This window comes from Staurois parvus, unplaced genomic scaffold (genome assembly GCF_062004578.1).
Source record: "Staurois parvus isolate SC_StPar_1 unplaced genomic scaffold, SC_StPar_1.0 ptg000981l, whole genome shotgun sequence".
NCBI classification, from domain to species: domain Eukaryota; kingdom Metazoa; phylum Chordata; class Amphibia; order Anura; family Ranidae; genus Staurois; species Staurois parvus.
Genome location: NW_028318777.1, coordinates 407,763 through 426,393, shown reverse-complemented (window position 1 = coordinate 426,393; position 18,631 = coordinate 407,763). Strand labels below are relative to the sequence as shown.

Genomic DNA, 18,631 nt, shown 5'->3' with positions numbered 1-18,631 from the left:
AAATTAGTTTTTTCCGTTTTGGATTGATTTCATTTCATTGTATTCATAATGAAATTAGTTTTGTTTTATTTATTCATTTTCAGCCTGGTTTGAATTCTCCAGTGGATTTGAATTATTTTAAACTAATTCAATTCAAAAATATTAAATCGTTCCAAATTCATTGTGAAGAATAGCTGGTTCTATTCTGTTCGAATTTTGGAAGATGGTTATATTCTTTCTGTTCTAATCTATTTTTATTCTATTTTATTCTATTCCATTATTTTCTATTCATTTCTTTTCTATTTCATTCCTTAATTTTCTGTTCTTTTCTATTCTGTTTTACGCTATGCTTTTCTGTTCTATTCTATTCAAATTTTGGTTCTATTCTAACAATAATGCACACAGTTTGTGAAGGAAATCAGGAGTAGTCAGAAATATGTTTATATTTCGAATTTATTTTCGAATTTCAGACTGTATTCTGGTCAGAACAGTGGCTGGTCGGCAAGCGGTTAAAGAGAAACTGAACCCTCCTATTGTTTTCAGCCAGGGAAGCTGCCATCTTAGCCTCTGTTTGATCTTCAACTGCCATGAAGCTGCACGTGTGATCAGTTATGAACCCAGCCATTTGCTGATTTGACAGTTTGGTTGAGAGCACAAGAAAATGTGACAATTAGCATTCCTGGCATGCCTGGAATGTAACTGTTTTTTTAAACTGTTAAATCATTGGGTTTACTTCCACTTTAAGTTCTACTTTAAGGGGTCTAGCCATAAAAAGTTTTTTGGGTGAATGCCCTAAGCCAGGGGTAGGCAACATGTGGCTCTCTAGCTGTTGTGGAACTACATTTCCCATGAGAGATTGCAAAACTGAAAGTTACAGCTATGACTTGCAGAGGCATGATGGGACTTGTAGTCCTGCAACAGCTGGAGAGCCGCAGGTTGCCTACCCCTGCAAGCATTTGCCCTGCCAACCTGAATTCTGACCATATTTTACCTAAAGTGTTACTAAAACCAGGACCCTGCATTCTCTACATCTGGTCTCCCACAGTACACAGAACATGGAAATGCAATATTTTAGTAAATGTAAACTGCTAAATACCTTTTCTCATCAGCAGTTAGAGCAGTCTTTTGACCTCTATCAGTGTCCAGCAGAGCACTAGCTAAAGCTTTCTTTCTGCAGTAGGAGGATGCAAAACCCCTGACCTCTGTCTGACCAGTGCTGATTGGCCCTGTGCTGATCACATGCACTCTCCCAAGAAAAAAAAAAAAAAACCTCTCTAGCAATACACACCAAACTGAGCATGTACCAATGTCTACGGTTCAGTTTGTCTTATCAGGAGAAAAGAAGTGGTCACTTGAAAAAGGGAACAGAGAAGAAAGGATCAAACAGCCTTTTTACACAATGCAACGCCTTAGGTTCCACAGTGAGTATAACAAGCATGCTTTACTGCATATACAGACTGATTTTATTGTTGTGGGTTTAGTAACAGTTTAATAAGTTGATTTCCTATGATCATCAGCTTCATCTAATGACCATCATGTGGTATTTTGCTGATTGAGGTATTTCGAGAAATATAATGCATTATGCCCAATAGATGTAGCTATCCATCATAGTAAATCAACATATTAGACCAAATATTGCCAGAATTTGTGATGGCTAGTTAAATACTTGTGACATATACTGTACCCACCACATTTTTTATAAATAAAATCCATAGTGATCATTTTTACTCCTCAGTTCCAGCCATGTCAGCTCATCCTACAATCAAGGGAGTTACCCAGTTTTTACCCCTCCCAGCCTTTCACACGATATACAAACCTTCCAAATTCCTCTCTATCACCAGAGACCTGAACCACCCTTTGTTTGCCCTGTTGCCAGGTGGTCGTTATCTTGTAATACAATCCTGATGCGTTCTTGTGAGTAAAATGCAGCACGTGTGTTTTACCACACTCTATATATCAAGTGTTAAACTACATAAAACAAAAAAAGCGTTTTCTTGTTTTAGGTAGTTTAACGCTTGATATTTGGAGCGCAGTCATACACATATTTGTTTCTTTGTACAAACCACAGTGAATTTAGTGAGTGCAGATGGAGAATTATTTATTATATCCTTGGCACGGAGCTTTTCACATTTATATTAGCATGTGTGTTTTACTGTGTTGCTTACTGCTTTCAAAATGTTGGCAAAGTTTACACATGAACATTGCATAGTTTTTCTTTTCTTACACACACCAGATATAATTCTCTAGTTTTCTTTCTTTGTATATAAAAATCACACATTACCTCTTTTAAGCAAAACTTTTTACAAAATGTGAACACACAGTACTTGCTGCAAAAATTGTCACTTTCTTATCACCATATAAATTGTTCTCCGATGCCACATTCAGGGCTGTGGCATGGTGTGTCCATTGCCTCAATGATTTGTGCTAAGTAGTGTTGGGCTGAACACCTCCCTGTTCCGTTCGTGGTCGAACATTCAAACCTACCGAAAATTTGACTGTGAACTTTGAACAGGGACAGTTTACTGAGTATGCGGTAAGATACCACTTGATTACTAAAATACTGCATGAGTTATATTATTAAGTATTTTAGTCGTGAAACATTCAATAATGCTTCAGCTGTCAGTGGGGACAGCTGAATGTCAAAAGAATTTCCAACATTGCCCGACAAGTAAAAACATTTAAAAAAAAACAAAATGGGGTCCCCCTCCCATCCAAAACAAGCAGGCTGGAACCAGGTCGCGGCCCTCAGGTACACCTGGCTGTGGTAGAAGAGACCGCTAGCGGGAGCAGGGTGCAATGGGAGTAGACTAGGAGATCCAGAAGACAAGCCGAAGTCAGGACAGGCAGAAGACAAGCAAGGTTAGGAACAAAGCCGGGGTCGGTACACAGGTGGACGATGTAGGAGAGAAGTCAGGGACAAAGCCGGGGTCGGTACACAGAAACACTAGACCGGATACTTGGAAGAACACTGGGGAGCACAGACAACAAACATTGCTCAGGCAATGTGGGACAGACTGAGCATGTCTTAAATAGACAGGCAGACAAGGAGGCGGGCCAGGAAGTGATGAAAGGGAAGAACATAAAACCCAGGGAATAGCAGACAACACCCATAGGTGAGCAGAGAGAGACACACATGTGAAGGAAACACAAACAGCAAGGAGGTAAGACAAAGCAACAGGAGGCTGCAGGCTAACTTGTGACAGTACCCCCCTCTTACGAGGTCTCCCCCCTTTTTTAGGGCAAGGCTTAAGGGGAAACTTCCAATGAAAAAACTCCACCAGACGGGGTGCAGAAACATCAGCAGAAGGAATCTAATACCTCTCTTCAGGACCATATCCCTTCCAGTCAATAAGATACAAAAGCTTCCCTCTGATGAACTTAGAATCCAAGATTTGCTTGACTTCATACTGATCCTAAGTACTCTCTATTGGGGAAGGATGACGATGAGGACGGGAAAACCTGTTGATAATATATGGTCTCAAAAGAGAAACATGGAAAACATTAGGGATTCTAAGATGTGAAGGGAGACGAAGCTTGAAAGCAATAGGATTGACCTGGTGGAGGATGGTAAATGGACCAATGAAACGAGGAGCAAATTTTATAGAGGGTACTTGTAAATGGATATTCTTGGTAGAGAGCCAAGCCTTGTCACCAGGGAGGAATTTGTGACTCACGCGGCGATGGCGATATGCAGCTGTTTTGTACTTGGAAGCTGCCAGATGTAAATTCTTAGAAACCTCTGCACAGATGGAATTGAATGATCGTTGTTTATCTGCATCCGCGGGTACCGTAGAGGAGATAGGAACAGGAAATGGCACCGAAGGATGATGACCATACACCGTAAAAAAGGGGGACTCACCAGTACTGGCACTGGCATGGTTATTAAGGGCAAACTCTGCCCATGGTAGAAGGTCTACCCAATAATCCTGATGGGCCGAAATGAAAGCACGAATATAGCATTCCACGTTCTGTTTGACCCTTTCGGTTTGGCCATTAGACTGCGGATGAAAAGCTGAAGAGAAGTCCAACTCGACACCGAAGGACGTGGCTAGAGCCTTCCAGAAGCGCGCAGTAAATTGAACTCCTCTATCTGAAACGATATGAGAAGGCATACCGTGAAGACGGAAAATTTCCTTAATGAAGTTGGAGGCCAACGTGACGGGCGAAGGAAGTCCCGGAAGTGGAATTAGGTGGCACATTTTAGAAAACCTGTCCACAACCACCCAGATAACAGTAGAGCCAGCTGAAGGGGGAAGTTCGGAAATAAAGTCCATGGAAATGCAACGCCAAGGTTCATCTGGAACCGGTAGAGGTAAAAGGAGAGCTGCTGGAGCAGACGTGGAGGACTTAGATTGCACACAAATGGAGCAAGCCTGGACATACTCTTCAGCATCCTTACACAGTGAGGGCCATGCTGCAGGAAGGCACAGGTGCGCTGTACCCCGGGATGTCCAGAGAGTTTAGAATCGTGTGCCCATTTGAGTAGCTTGGGACGAAGGGCGGGAACCACAAAGGTCTTTCCGGGTGGGATGCGTTTAGGCTGAAGATGAGTGTTGGCTAGGATCCGATTGGCGGAAATGATAGGTTCTGGTTCAATATGACACTCAGAGTCAGCACTGTCAAATGATCTGGACAAGGCATCCGCACAGGCATTTTTGGAACTGGGCCGGAAGGTAACGTCAAAATTAAATCTGGCGAAGAATAGAGCCCATCGTGCTTGTCTGGGATTCTAAAACCGGGTGGACTGGAGATACTGAAGGTTTTTATGATCCGTATAAATCAGAATGCGATGTGGAGATCCCTCCAGCAGATGTCGCCATTCCTGCAATGCCAGCTTTATCGCCAGCAACTCCCGATCACCAAGAGTGTAATTCTTTTCAGCATCCAAAAACTTCTTAGAGAAGAAGGCACAAGGACGGAGCTTACCATCATGCATTTGGAGCAGGACGGCCCCCACTCCCAAGGATGAAGCATCTACCTCCAAGAAAAAAGGCTGAAAAATGTCCGGACGTACGAGAATTGATGCAGAGAGAAAGGCGGATTTTGTCAGGACCGGAGCTGTGGAACGGACAGGCAGGCCTAATGGCAGGGTCACGCACCGACTGACGACAACCACCACCCACAGACCGGAGTCCCTCAGGGCGCGGAGTCTAAGTCCCAGGCTGCCCTTCACCAGGGCCCCTGATGGGGATGGACTTGACACAGCCAGGGACCAGGTCACGGCCCCCGAGACACCCCAGCTGCGGTAATGGCTGCCGCCAATGGCGTATAGCTGGTAGGAACCAGAAGACAATAGCGTAGTCGGGCAGGCAGGGTCGATAACAACGGGACAGACAGTACAAAACAGTAGACAAGAATAACAGGTCACAAGCCGGGTTCAGCAACGGGAGGTCAGATAAAGGGATAACACAGAGAATAGTCTAGTCAAAAGCCGAGTCAGTTTCCAGGAGAGCCACGAGAGTATAAACAGAGCTTGTTGCAACACGAACATACAAGACACGAATTCAAAGGGCACGTCCGGACAACAGGCTTATATGTGATCAACCACACCCCTCTGGGGGATGGACTTCAGAGTCCTGAAGGCATAAAAGACTCCCACCATGCTCTGCAGAAATCCAAGATGAATGCCAGCACATGGAGCAGCATAACCTCTGGGAAAAGGTAGGACCTTGACAGATTTTAGTCTATGGAAGGCGTCGACTGCCTCAGAAGACCAGGTTCTGGCGTTGGAACCCTTTCGAGTCAAAGAAGTGATTGGGACCACCAGCGAAGAATAGTCAGGGATGAACTGATGATAGAAGTTATTGAATCCCAAGAAGCGCTGTGTGGCTTTCAACCCAGAGGGCTGAGGCCAGTTCGAGATGGCTTGGAGTTTGGCAGGATCCATAAGCAGCCCTTTATCCGTGACTATGTAGCCTAGAAAAGATACACTTCTCCAAGAGACACTTCTCCAATTTTGCATACAGGTGGTGGTCCCGAAGACGTAGGAGAACAGAACTCACGTGCTGACGATGAGTCTCTAAGTCTGGGGAAAAAATGAATATGTCATCCAGATAGACAATGACACAAACATACAGAAGATCAGAAAAAATGTCATTAACAAAGTTCTGGAAGACGGCTGGAGCGTTACACATGCTGAAGGGCATTACTAGATATTCATAATGCCCGTCTCTGGTATTAAAAGCTGTCTTCCACTCATCCCCCTCACGGATCCCAACCAGTTTGTATGCTCCCCGGAGATCTAGCTTTGTGAAGATTTGAGCATCCTGGAGTCTGTCAAAGAGTTCCGAAATCAGAGGTAAAGGGTATCGATTCTTAATGGTGATAGCATTGAGACCTCTATAATCAATGCAGGGTTGTAGCGTACCATCTTTTTTCTCCACAAAGAAGAAGCCAGCCCCAGCAGGAGAATTGGACTTACGGATAAATCCTTTCTGCAGGTTCTCCTGGATGTATTCAGACATGGCTTGAGTCTCAGGAAGGGAGAGGGGGTAAACTTTACCTCGTGGGGGCAAAGACCCAGGTTGGAGGTCAATAGCACAGTCGTAGGGATGGTGAGGTGGCAAAGAGTCAGCAGCTTTCTTGCAAAAGACATCTTGGAAGGCCCGATAGTGCGGAGGGAGTATCGGCGAAGTGATGACCTCAGCCACGGGTACACTCCTAGCAGGACACACTTTAGGAAGACAGGTCTGATGGCATTGTGACCCCCAGGACAATACTTGGCCAGAGTTACAGTCAAGATAGGGTGAATGTCTCTGAAACCATGGAAGTCCCAGAATGATGGGACTTGAAGACTTCGGAAGGACCAGGAAGGAGATTTCCTGATGGTGTAGAATGCCCACATGCATAGTTATGCTGTCAGTTCTAAAGCGTAGAGGTCCTAAGGCCAAGATAAAGGTATCAACTGCAGATACTGATAGGGGTGTCATCAAAGGAACAAGAGGAATGCCCAATTCAGCAGCCAAGGATTGTTCAATGAAATTTCCGGCTGCCCCAGAGTCCACATAAGCCGAAACCTGATAGGAGTTCAGAGCCCAATGGATGGAGACAGGTAAAAGAAATCGAGGGAAGGGGGCGGAGTTCAGGTTCTGGTCTAGATCACCACCCTCAAGGTGACCTAGACCCGAGAGTTTCCCGGTCGGACTGGACAAGACTTAATTATATGACCCTTAGCCACACAGTAAAGGCATAGACCAAGTCTTAAGCGACGTGATCACTCTTGTGGAGTGAGGCGTGTACGGCCTAACTGCATAGGTTCCTCGGAAGTCAGCCCGGATGAGGAGGTAGATGGCTCAGGGCATTTTTGGAACACAGGAGCAAACGAGCCCACTTGGGAGTGACGTGGACCAGACTTTTTCAGATCTCGTTCCTGGAAGCAGACATCGATTTGGATGCTAAGCGCAATCAAGTCATCCAGGATGGTGGGTATGTCTCTTCCGGCTAATTTGTCTTTAATACGGTCTGCAAGACCTTGCCAAAAAGTTGCAGTAAGGGCCTCATTGTTCCATGAAAGTTCTGAAGCCAGGGTGCGGAACTGTACTGCATACTGACCGACCGTCATGCTACCTTAGCGTAGCCGAAGAAGAGCTCCCGCAGCAGATGAGGTCCTGCCAAGCACGTCGAAGGTTTTCCAGAAGACTTGCAGGAAGGCTGGGAGAATAGAGATAGTGGGGTCTTGACGCTCCCACAGTGGCGAGGCCCAAGCCAGTGCTTCACCAGAAAGGAGGGAGATCATGTATGCCACTTTGGAATGATCGGTAGGGAAAAGATCGGCTGCAAGTTCAAAATGAATCGAGCTCTGATTAATAAAACCTCTACAAGCCTTGGGATCACCAGAAAAGCGAGGCGGAGGAGGCAACTGGAGTCTTGAAGGAATGTTCCAGTGGGAGAACAGCGGAAGGTAGAACAGCAGGAGCCGGAGCAGGGGCCGGAACCGAAGCCAAAGCAGAGGGTGAGGCATTGGCCCCAGCCTGCAGCTGAGCCAACCATGAGGAGAGTTCCTAAAGGCAATGCATAATCTGCTCTTGGAAGGCCTGCTGGACATCGACTCTCTGCATTAAACCTGGAAGTTGCTTCAGGAGAGGCAGCGGTGTCTCCGAGGAGCTCATGGCCTGCGCAAACTGTCAGCACCTGTGGTGGTGAGCTCTTAATCCACAGCTTGGGGTTCCCCAGGGCGCGGAGTCTAAGCCCCAGCCTGCTTGTTCACCAGAGCCCCTGATGGTGGGGATGGACTTAGAGCAGGCTGGAACCAGGTCGCTGCCCCCAGGTACACCTGGCTGTGGTAGAAGAGACCGCTAGCGGGAGCAGGGTGCAATGGGAGTACACTAGGAGATCCAGAAGAGAAGCCGAAGTCGGGACAGGCAGAAGACAAGCAAAGTCAGGAACAAAGCCGGGGTCGGTACACAGAAACACTAGACCGGATACTTGGAAGAACACTGGGGAGCACAGACAACAAACGTTGCTCAGGCAATGTGGGACAGACTGAGCATGTCTTAAATAGACAGGCAGACAAGGAGGCGGGCCAGGAAGTGATGAAAGGGAAGAACATAAAACCCAGGGAATAGCAGACGACGCCCATAGGTGAGCAGAGAGAGACACACATGTGAAGGAAACACAAACAGCAAGGAGGTAAGACAAAGCAGCAGGAGGCTGCAGGCTAACTTGTGACACAAGCCCTCCGGGTCTGGTGTGGATTTTGAGGGGAACCCCCCACGTCAAAACCCCCAACGCAGCCCGGCAAGTCAAGAAAGGGGGGGATGAGTGAGCGTCCCCCCCCAAACCATACCAGGCCACATGCCCTCAACATGGCTGTGACATAAATGTACAGATCTGAGTAGCTGAAATGTGACCTGTAGAAATATGTAATTGTAAATTTAGTTCATTCCTTGTTATTAAAGATATATTCAGTCAAAGGTACTCAGAGACAGATGGTCATCAATTAGCATCTGAAGGGTCCTAGCTTCCTCTGGAAGTGGCACCTGGGTGCTAATAAGATTTTGTCACCTATATGTATTCAGACTCTGCCATCTTCCTGAAGCTGAAAAGAGAAACGAAGACGTTTCGGCTTCATGACACCAGAGGGGCTCCGATCTGTCTAAGAGAGCTCTAAAAGTATATACATACATCAAAGGAGTATGTTTCATCCCTCATAAAAGCTAAAATAATAGTTGCAGAGAGATGAAAATACTTGCTTCTAATGGGGTACTCTGTAGGCTACATCGGCATATAAAAACTATATTTGTGGCCTAAGCAGAATGGCAGAAAAATGCAGGAAATGGTTATGTGGCGCTGGAGTACGATAGCGGAACAGTGATTGTACTGTTGCGATCGGACTGATGTGCTGGTGTCGGAAATTTGATCCCCGACTTGGTGATTCAAGCCGTTCTTGGTCCAATTGACTTTGGGCAGTTCAGCACCCAGAACAGCCTGTGGGCGGGTACAGGAACACCCCCAGAGTCAATTGGCTAAGAACTCATGTCCAGCCTACGTCCATGTCCCCATAAATTGAGGACCCAGACATTTGGACATTGTAATTCGTATGGAGCTGGTTCGATCGACTACGGATTACGGACTCTGACTTGCTCCAGTTGCAGGGTAAATCTTGGTAAAAGTTTTATTCTGTTTTATTCCCTTGTATTTTATAGTGAATAGTCCATGTGTGTCTTCTTGTATTTATTGTAACTTTTTATACTTTGTACATATTTTATACACTGCCCACTTTCGGGATATTAAATCTTAAAATTAATAAGTGACTTCTGTGTATTTAAGCATGGGCTCATATCTTCGGAAAGATTATATTGTATTGTATTTTAGTGCCTTTATATGCTTGGTCAAGCTCATTGCCAATCTTTATGCAATTGCACTGCTTGTTGGCAGATTGCGTGCAGATTGTAAAGGTAACAGATCTGCCAGACGGAGATCTGTGTGTGTGTGGTGTCCCAACAGAACGTTCTGCAGATAAACTGTTGGGTGGTGGCCAGCTACTGTTTGTTGTGTGTCTGGTGTGGGGGGGTGTGGACAGTGGAACAGTGATTAACACCGGGGTTCTGGCTTGTAGGATAGCTGGAAATATTTTTATTCAAAAATAGATCTTGCAACCAGCAAACATATTTTTTACAAAAGTATAAAAAATAAATAAATAAATAACATAACATAACATAAACTTCCTACCAGAAATAAACAAAGAAAAAACTGGATACATCTCCAGGACATGATATGGCCTACCAGCATACATAAATAACATATCCCTTATGAGGGGAAACCTCACACACTTTAAATTATTCGCCTATATGGCTTTAACAAAACTAGAAAACTTACTATACTACCCAACAAAGGCTAAGAAACCTAGACCTTCAGGTGTCCGTAACCATTCTCAAAAAGAAACCTTCAACCAAAATCTAAGGGGGTGAAAAAGAGGAGAAAAGCAGGACAGCAACCACACCAAGAGATCAACAGACTGCCGCTACAGGCCTGATACTCCTCCACGCCTTTATCCAGACCCTTCGCCTCAGCCTGTCTTTCTCAAGACCCCGAATTTTCCCAACCTCACCAAGGATGTCACACACCACCACCTGAACAGGAAGGACTTTCTGACGAATGTAAACCTGACACCGTGCATTCCAGATGTAGTAACGGACAACTAGACAAACTAGAAACAGTGTGTCCAAATCAAAACCAGCATGACTTTCCAATGCGTCATACAACCACTCTGCATAAGACATGCAGTGCAGGAAAGGGATATCCAGTGCCCTCCCCACCTCTTTATACACCTCTACATTGAAGGGACATTGAAGCAAGAAGTGGTCCATACTTTCCACCTCACCCCCACACTCCGTCCTCGGACAGCTATGGTTATCCAGAGAACGGCACTTCAAATTCCCCTCACATAGAGCCTGCCGTGGAACGCAAGCCAGGCCTGGTCCCTAAACTTTAAGGGAATACTCTCCATATTTAACAATCTCAGACCCTCCCGCAAAATATGGCCTGGGCAATCCTTCAAGGCCAGAGGTGCATGGAATGCCGAGGCCACGACCCTCTCCCTCAGGAGCCTCCCAGGGAGTGACCGGACTTCCTCCGCAGTCACACACCACCGCCTAAGTATCTTCAAACACGGGGCGACATAAGCCGGGAGCTTACCGTGCTTGACCCTCAGGCTTCTCACTGGCCCGCCTCTCTCCCAACAGTTCAGAAAAGGCCTAAACCAGACTTAGAAAAAACCTACCCATGCAGGCGGTCTCTCTTTTAACATGCTACCAATATTATGTTTAATAAACAGCAGAGAGAAGAAAACAACTGGGTTGACCATACCTAGGCCACCCTCCCGCCTGGATCGGTACGTCACATCCCACCTCACAAGGTTCAGCCTGTTTTCCCACAATAGCTGGAAAAAACAGCTGTAGACTCTCGTATAGAGAGATTCTGGCAAGAGACAGACGAAACTGACGTACAAGAAAATGGGGACCAAGTAAGTTTTAATTAGGTCAACCCTTTCCCTTAGGGACAAACGCCACCCCTTCCAGCATCTCACTTTAACATCAGTATCTGACAGCCTGGATTCCCAATTTGCTTTGCTATAATCCTCTGGGCCAAATTCGATGCCTAGCAGTTTGATCTTCTGTCGAGGCTCTGGGAAGACTTCCGGAAGCTCGAAGCCCTCACCTTCCCTGCCCATCCAGAAAACTTCACATTTATCCTGATTGATCTTGGAGCCTGATGCTTCTGCATACTGTTCCATCACCGACACCACCTCTTGCGCCTCACTGGCCCCGGAGATGAAAACAGACACATCATCAGCATAGGCCACGACCCTCAAAGGCGGCTCACCAGTTGCACCCACCGGCACCCTGCCCAACACCCCGCCATCGAGCCTCCTAAAAAAGGGATCAATGGCAAAGGCATAGAGCAGAGGGCTCAGCGGACATCCCTGGAGGACCCCCGAACCGACCTCAAAGGGCCGCCCAACCCAACCATTGACCAACATGAAGCTCTCAGCCCCTTTGTACAAAGTCTGCAACCAACCAATGAACCTCCCCTCCAGACCATACCTGTAAAGTAGATGCCAGAGGTACTTGTGGTCAACCCGATCAAAAGCCGTAGCTTGATCCAGCAAGTACTTCCCACAGCCATCAGCCCTGCACAGCTCCAGAGCCTCCTGGACAGCTAACACCGCTGAGAAGGTGCTCCTGCCCTGGACCGAGCAGTGCTGCTGCTGTGAAAGTAGACCGTCTGCCACTGACGACAAGCGCCAGAAAAGGATCTTGGCCAGGATCTTTCTATCGACGTTGAGCAGGCTAATGGGGCGCCAATTCTCAATCATCGTAGAATCCTTACACTTTGACAGCAAAATCACAGCTGACTTCCTCATGGAGGGAGGGAGTGAGCCCTCTTCAAGACAGCAATTAAAAACCTCCGCCAGGAGAGGTGCCAAGCGAGATTTAAAGGTCTTAAAAAATTCCGCTGTCAAGCCGTCTGGCCCCGGTGTCTTTTTAATGGCCAAACTGTCTATTGCTTTGGCAACCTCTTCAACTGTGATCTCACCTGTCAAACTTGTGGACGGGGTGTTATTCTCCAACCCTGGTGTAGAATCCAGGAAGCTTGACATCCCTGCCCGGTCAAGGTGCTTCTCCCTCAGAAGATTTTCAAAAAAAGCCCTCGAGACCTCCAAGATCCCTGACCTGGATTTTGTCACGGATCCCGTACTATCTTTCAGACCACTGATCGTTTTGGCTGCTATGCTCTGTTTGCAGTTCTGATAAGGGTCGGGTGAGTGATATTTCCCATAATCCCTTTCTAGAACCAAAGAGGCATGCCGATCATACTGATGTTTCCTTAAGAGAAGCTTAACCTCTGAGATTGCCCCAGAATCTCCACCCTCAGAGACAAGGCGGTCAAGCTTCCTCCGCAACTGCTGATAGGCAATGTATTTCACAAGTTGTTTCTTCTTACCTAGGGCCTTGAAAAACCTGCTGATCCGCACTTTGGTAAGCTCCCACCACTCCGACTTACTGCCGGAGGATGATCTACTGTGCTTGAAGAAAATCCTCAAAGGATCGTCTCACTTCTTCGTCCTCCAGCAGAGCCGAATTCAACCTCCAGACACCCCTTCCCTTCAGCGGTGCATCTGAAGCATTCAAAGCCACAGTCAATAAAAGGTGGTCGGAAAACTCCACTGCCCAACACTCAGGTGCCGAGACAGCAGAGTCCCCCTTTAAAAAAATCCTATCTATCCTACTCTCACATCTACCTCTTCTAAAAGTGAACCCCGTGCTGTCCGGGCTGCACTTAATTAAGGCATCCACCAGACCTGCTTCCCTGACTATCGCATTTAAAAAACCGCTGTCATATCCCAGCCTGTCAGTGGAGCCTTTCCTGTCTTTGAGCCTAGTGATGGTGTTAAAATCACCTCCAAAGACAACCTGCCGGGACGTAAAAAGGAATGGCTTAATCTTTGTGAAAAGGCATTTCCTATCCCACGTAGACTGGGGACCGTATATTTAATAGGACGTAATTCCTGCCCCTTTACAAGGACGTCTAAGACCAAACACCTTCCAATCTCCACCTCAAGGACCCGCCGACACGTTACCATGCCGGAAAAAAGTACCGCAACTCCGCTGTAAAGCTCAGCCGCAAGAGACCAAAAAGATGGTCTCTCTTTTTGCCAGATGTAAATCGGCCAGGCAATTAAGCCGGGTCTCCTGCAAAAACAAAATATCAGCTCCAATCTTACTGAGCAAAAATAAGGCTGTACTACGAGCACTTACAGATTTAATGCTGGCAACATTAATGGTTGCCACCTTTATCGGAGCGGGAACTGCCATTAGGATACTTGAGATGGCCGTTGCTTAAACTTTGTTCTCCCACCCTTTCCCGGAGGCCTAGACCTCTTTAGGGAAGCCCCAGCATCCTCATCCTCCATTGGGGATAGGAACTCACTTATGTCCCCATCCTCCCCCGACAGAGTCCCAAACCTGTTGGTCAGATGTACCTCCTCTACATATAAAGATGAGAGGGAAGATGCAGGGGAAATTAAAGGCCTATTCTTATTTCCCTTCCCCACTACAGACCACCCATCCCCCTTATTCTCTGTCCCAGACCCCTCAACCCCAGGACCTGAGCCTGAACACTCCTGCTTACCTCCCGACACCCCATCCCCCTTCACCTGACTCCTTCGTCGACGAGGGAGAAAAACTGGAGAAGTAGACCCTGAGGGCCCCACAACCCCTGCTCCCTTTACAGCCTCCTTGATTTTTGATTGGCCGGAGGAGGGAGACACACGAGGAGGGGCAGATAACAACTGGGAAGAAACAGAAACAGGGGGAATACTAACAACAGGGGGAATGACAGACACATTGGGGGACACACTAGGTGCCCCTGAGGCTGGCCCAGCATCAACTGTTGGTTCAACCAAAACCCGACCTGCCTCTACTTCCTTAGCCTCCTCAGCCTACATTCTAGCCAGCTCTTCCATCACCCCTGGAAGGTTATGCAGAGCCTCTGGGCAATTACTGTAAGAGTGACCCAACTCCAGACACAGATTACATCTGATTTGATTACAGTCTTTAGCTACATGACCAATCTCTTGGCACAATGAGCATTTCAGTACACTGCACCCAGAGGCAAAGTGTTCTTTGCTCCTGCATCTGTGGCATACTTTAGGCTGGCCCGCATAAAAAATGACCAGCCTATCTTTGCCAATGAAGGCTGATGATGGGATATGACTCACTATGTTACCCTGCACTCGCAGCTTCACCACCGCTGTCCATCCCCCCGTCCATATACCCCTGTCGTCAAGCTGTTTTCTCAGTGGACTCAGCACTTCCCCGAAGCGACTCAACCATACTACCAGGTCTGCCGCCGGTATGGACTCGTTCCTGACGAGTATTGTGATGTTTTTGACTACCTGCTGCCTGGAGACCACCTTTGGCCTCAGTCCCTCCCACCTGGGGGTATCCCTCCACCCCCTTCATACCTCTTCCAGAACAGATCAAGGCTCTCTGGCCTCACAAAGGAAACATCGTATTCACCTGTGCCAATGGGTGCAATAAAGGCGAATATGTCCCTGGCACAGAAGCCCATGTCCAATATTCGATCAATAACCTCCCTTCTAGTGGGGGTGGGACTCCCACCCTCCCACTTTATTTGTACCACATTCCTTCTCTTTATCACAGTACCTGCCTCCCCAACTCTTGCCTCTGAGGTCCTCACTGCACTCTGCCCACCTCTCATGGCTGCAGAGTAACTCAACACTGGCTTGGGAGCTGTGGCAGATGCAGAGACAGAAGGATCAGCTGAGCCGTGAGCTGGGACGGGTGCAGAAACGGGACCAGGGGCGGGACCACCGGTGGGTGCAGGAGCCTGGCCGGGGGTAGGGGCAGGACTAGCAACGGGAGCTGAGACCGGAGCAGAGGCGGGATCAGGGGTGGGTACACAGACTGCTGCCTGCACCATTGTAGAGACGGGAACATGGGTGTGAACACTGGCAAGAGCCATGACTGAGGCTGAGGCGAGAACATGGGTGGGTTCTGAGACGGGAGCCGCCATAGCAGAGGCGGAAACATGTTCGAGAACACCACTGGGAGCCAGGACTGCAACAGGGGTGGTTACTGAGATGGGAGCCACCATAGCAGAGGCAGAAACATGTGCAGGAAAACCCACCGGGAGCCATGACTGCAGCAGAGGTGGAAACATGGGTGGGAACACCACCGGGAGCCATGACTGCAGCAGAGGTGGAAACATGGGTGGGAACACCACTGGGAGCCATGACTGCAGCAGAGGTGGAAACATGGGTGGGAACACCACTGGGAGCCATGACTGCAGCAGAGGTGGAAACATGTGCGGGAAACCCACCAGCAGCCTTGACTGCAGCAGAGGTGGAAACATGTGCGGGAACAGCAGCGTCAGCAGGGATGGAAACACTGTCAGAGCAAAGACCTGGAGTAGACACAGCTGCAGCTGAGTCAGGCACACACATGGGATCCGGGTCATCTAATACCACAATAGGCACAACATTACCAGCAGACATGACAGAACTGTCCATAGCTTTACTTACAGTCCCCGGTGCTCCCTGCAGCTTCACTGCCACACCGCTCACCTCTCTCAAGCCGGCTGCCTTCTCTATCTCACTGGGCAAACGCTCCAGTAGAACAAAAGCAGCTCTCTCCCTCCTCCTGGGTCTCACAGGTTTGGGAACCACATCATCCTCCGGGTCAGTGTCTGCTGAGGAAAACGCAAACTGTCTCCCCTGCAGGGGGGACTCCAGTTCCCCAATAAACTCCATCACCCCCTCTGTAGCTTCATCCGGCACCTCTGAAGCCCAATCTCTCACCGGCTGCTGAGGAGGGATAGATCCCTGCTCCTCTTCCACCGTCATGGTCTCCATGGCTTCCTCTGCATGCTGACACTCTGCTGCTGGGGCTGCTGCTGCATGATCGGAGGAATCCTCTGATGACAGGGTCTCCACCCGGCCTCTCCCAGATGCAAAGGACTTTTCCCGGGCAAGTTTAAATCGCTCCTCATTGACATACCGCTCTCTGAGGGCGCCGCTCGCAGCTTTGAGCGTGGCCATGAGGTCTCCTTGCACCCAGACGGCTCGCTTCATTTCCTCCACCTTTGGCCACATGGCCTGACGTTTTGTACTCCATACACGATCATAGGCAGCCTTAAAATGCTTCAACTCCATCTTCATTTGCTTCAGCTTCTCCTCCTCTCTCCCAATCCTTCTGATATGAGATGTTACTCTCCCCCTGTAAGCCGCATAGTTTTCACCTGCTTTGGGACCTTTTCCCAGGTCCTCCACTGGCATGGATTCAGGACCGGTACTAAGTGTCCCTGGGGGGTCACCTCCACCAGGATCACGGCCGGGCTCCGCCATCCTTTTTGGGATAGGCTCCAAAATTGAGCCCCAGGCTCCAGATGAGGCCTGTGGAGCTCAGGACAGTCCACACACACACCAGTCTGCAACAACCACGCCCACTTCCTTCTAATGAGGTCCAGCTGTAGGATCCTAGAAGGGTGTGTGATTGCTAAGCTGCTCCTCAACTCTAATCAGTGCACCAGATTGTATGTATCTGCCTGTGTGTGTGGTTAGCCATCTGGATTGGAGTGAAGTCTCCCTCCAGTGGTGGCCAAGAGGTAGTGTGGGCTGCAAACGTAATAGTCCCAAAATACATAAAGCCCATGTGAGGGTCAAATGTTTTCGTATAAATGCGTGGGGGACTTAATTTGTAGTGGTGGAAACAGGTAGAGTGAATGAATGAATTGCGCACTCACCAGAAGTGCGTAAGTATTACACCTTTGAGATATGCCTGTCTCACCAGGTGTGCACGGGGTCATCAGTAAACATACAAGGGTCAGGATCCTATACGCCTTCTGGTCACGTCTCAGGAATGGCACTCAGATGCTTAACACGTTGGAAGGCCCCTTTAGGATGCAGGTTCTGCGGGTGAAGGCTCTCAATAAAGAGAGCCAAGTAAGGGACACCACATAGCATGATACCGTAGAGATATTTTATTCACAAGTAAGTGCATACAGATCGGTTAAACGTGTTGCAAAAGCGTAAGGTAAAAACACTGACCATATAAAATTCGGGTTACGGGTTTTTCAATCCAACATAAAGCAATAACTAAAATAATCAACAATAATTGAAAAATGTTGAAGTCTGACCCTGTGCTTGGCACTTTATTACCTGAAAAACCCGAGATTACATTTAGAAGAGCTACTTCTCTCAGGAATAAAATATCTCCCAACATTATTGATCCTCCCAAAAATACTATACTATTTCCTAACCTAAAAGGCTTTTACCCTTGCAGAAAATGTGTCATTTGCAGATGCAGCAAATTCACAAAGAAATGCCACAATTTCAATTCTACTGCTAAGGGTACCACTTATACTATAGATGATTTCATCACATGCACTAGCAAAAATGTGGTCTATCTTCTCCAGTGTCCTTGCAAATTACAATATGTAGGACGCACAACAAGGTGTTTGAAAGAAATACTCAGGGAACATGTTAGTAATATAAAAAAGGGGTATAAGGAACATTCCATATCACATCACTATAAAAAGCGACACAATAAAGACCCTTCCTCTTTTATTTTTATGGGTATAGGTATTATTAACACCCACTGGAGAGGGTCTAATAACAAGAGATCTGTGTCGCAATTAGAATCAAGATGGATTTATGAGCTCAGTTCCCTGCACCCTAAAGGGTTAAATATTGATTTTGATTTAAACTGTTTTATAGACAACAGCTAGTATTTGTTTTATGAGGTTGTTTTATCATATCCTGTTTTTTCCACCATATTTTATTCCGAGTTTATTTTATTTTATTCCTATTTTTTTTTAATACTTTTTATATCTTTATACATTATACGTTGTTTCTACCGTTATTTGGTTTTTATGTCTGTGTTTTTACACATTTATTTGTTTTTTTCATATGTATAATTTTATGACCACCCAACTGGTCCTCTCTGTTTTGCAACGTTTTATGGGATCTTTTTTGTAACGTTGTATTTGATCCTTTTTTGCAACGGTCCTTTTATTATTGTATTGCAACGCCTTTTTTACTTTTATTGTTTATAACACCTCACAAGCATCTCTCCCCTTTTTTATGCTTATACTATATAGATGTGTGTATATTCTGTATATATCATAT

At 47.1% G+C, this 18,631-nt stretch overlaps 1 pseudogene; it reads right to left on the bottom strand.

The window, feature by feature from the left end:
- Positions 1-7,536: 7,536 nt before the first annotated feature.
- Positions 7,537-15,054, bottom strand: LOC149441462 (uncharacterized; annotated as a pseudogene).
- Positions 15,055-18,631: the final 3,577 nt, after the last annotated feature.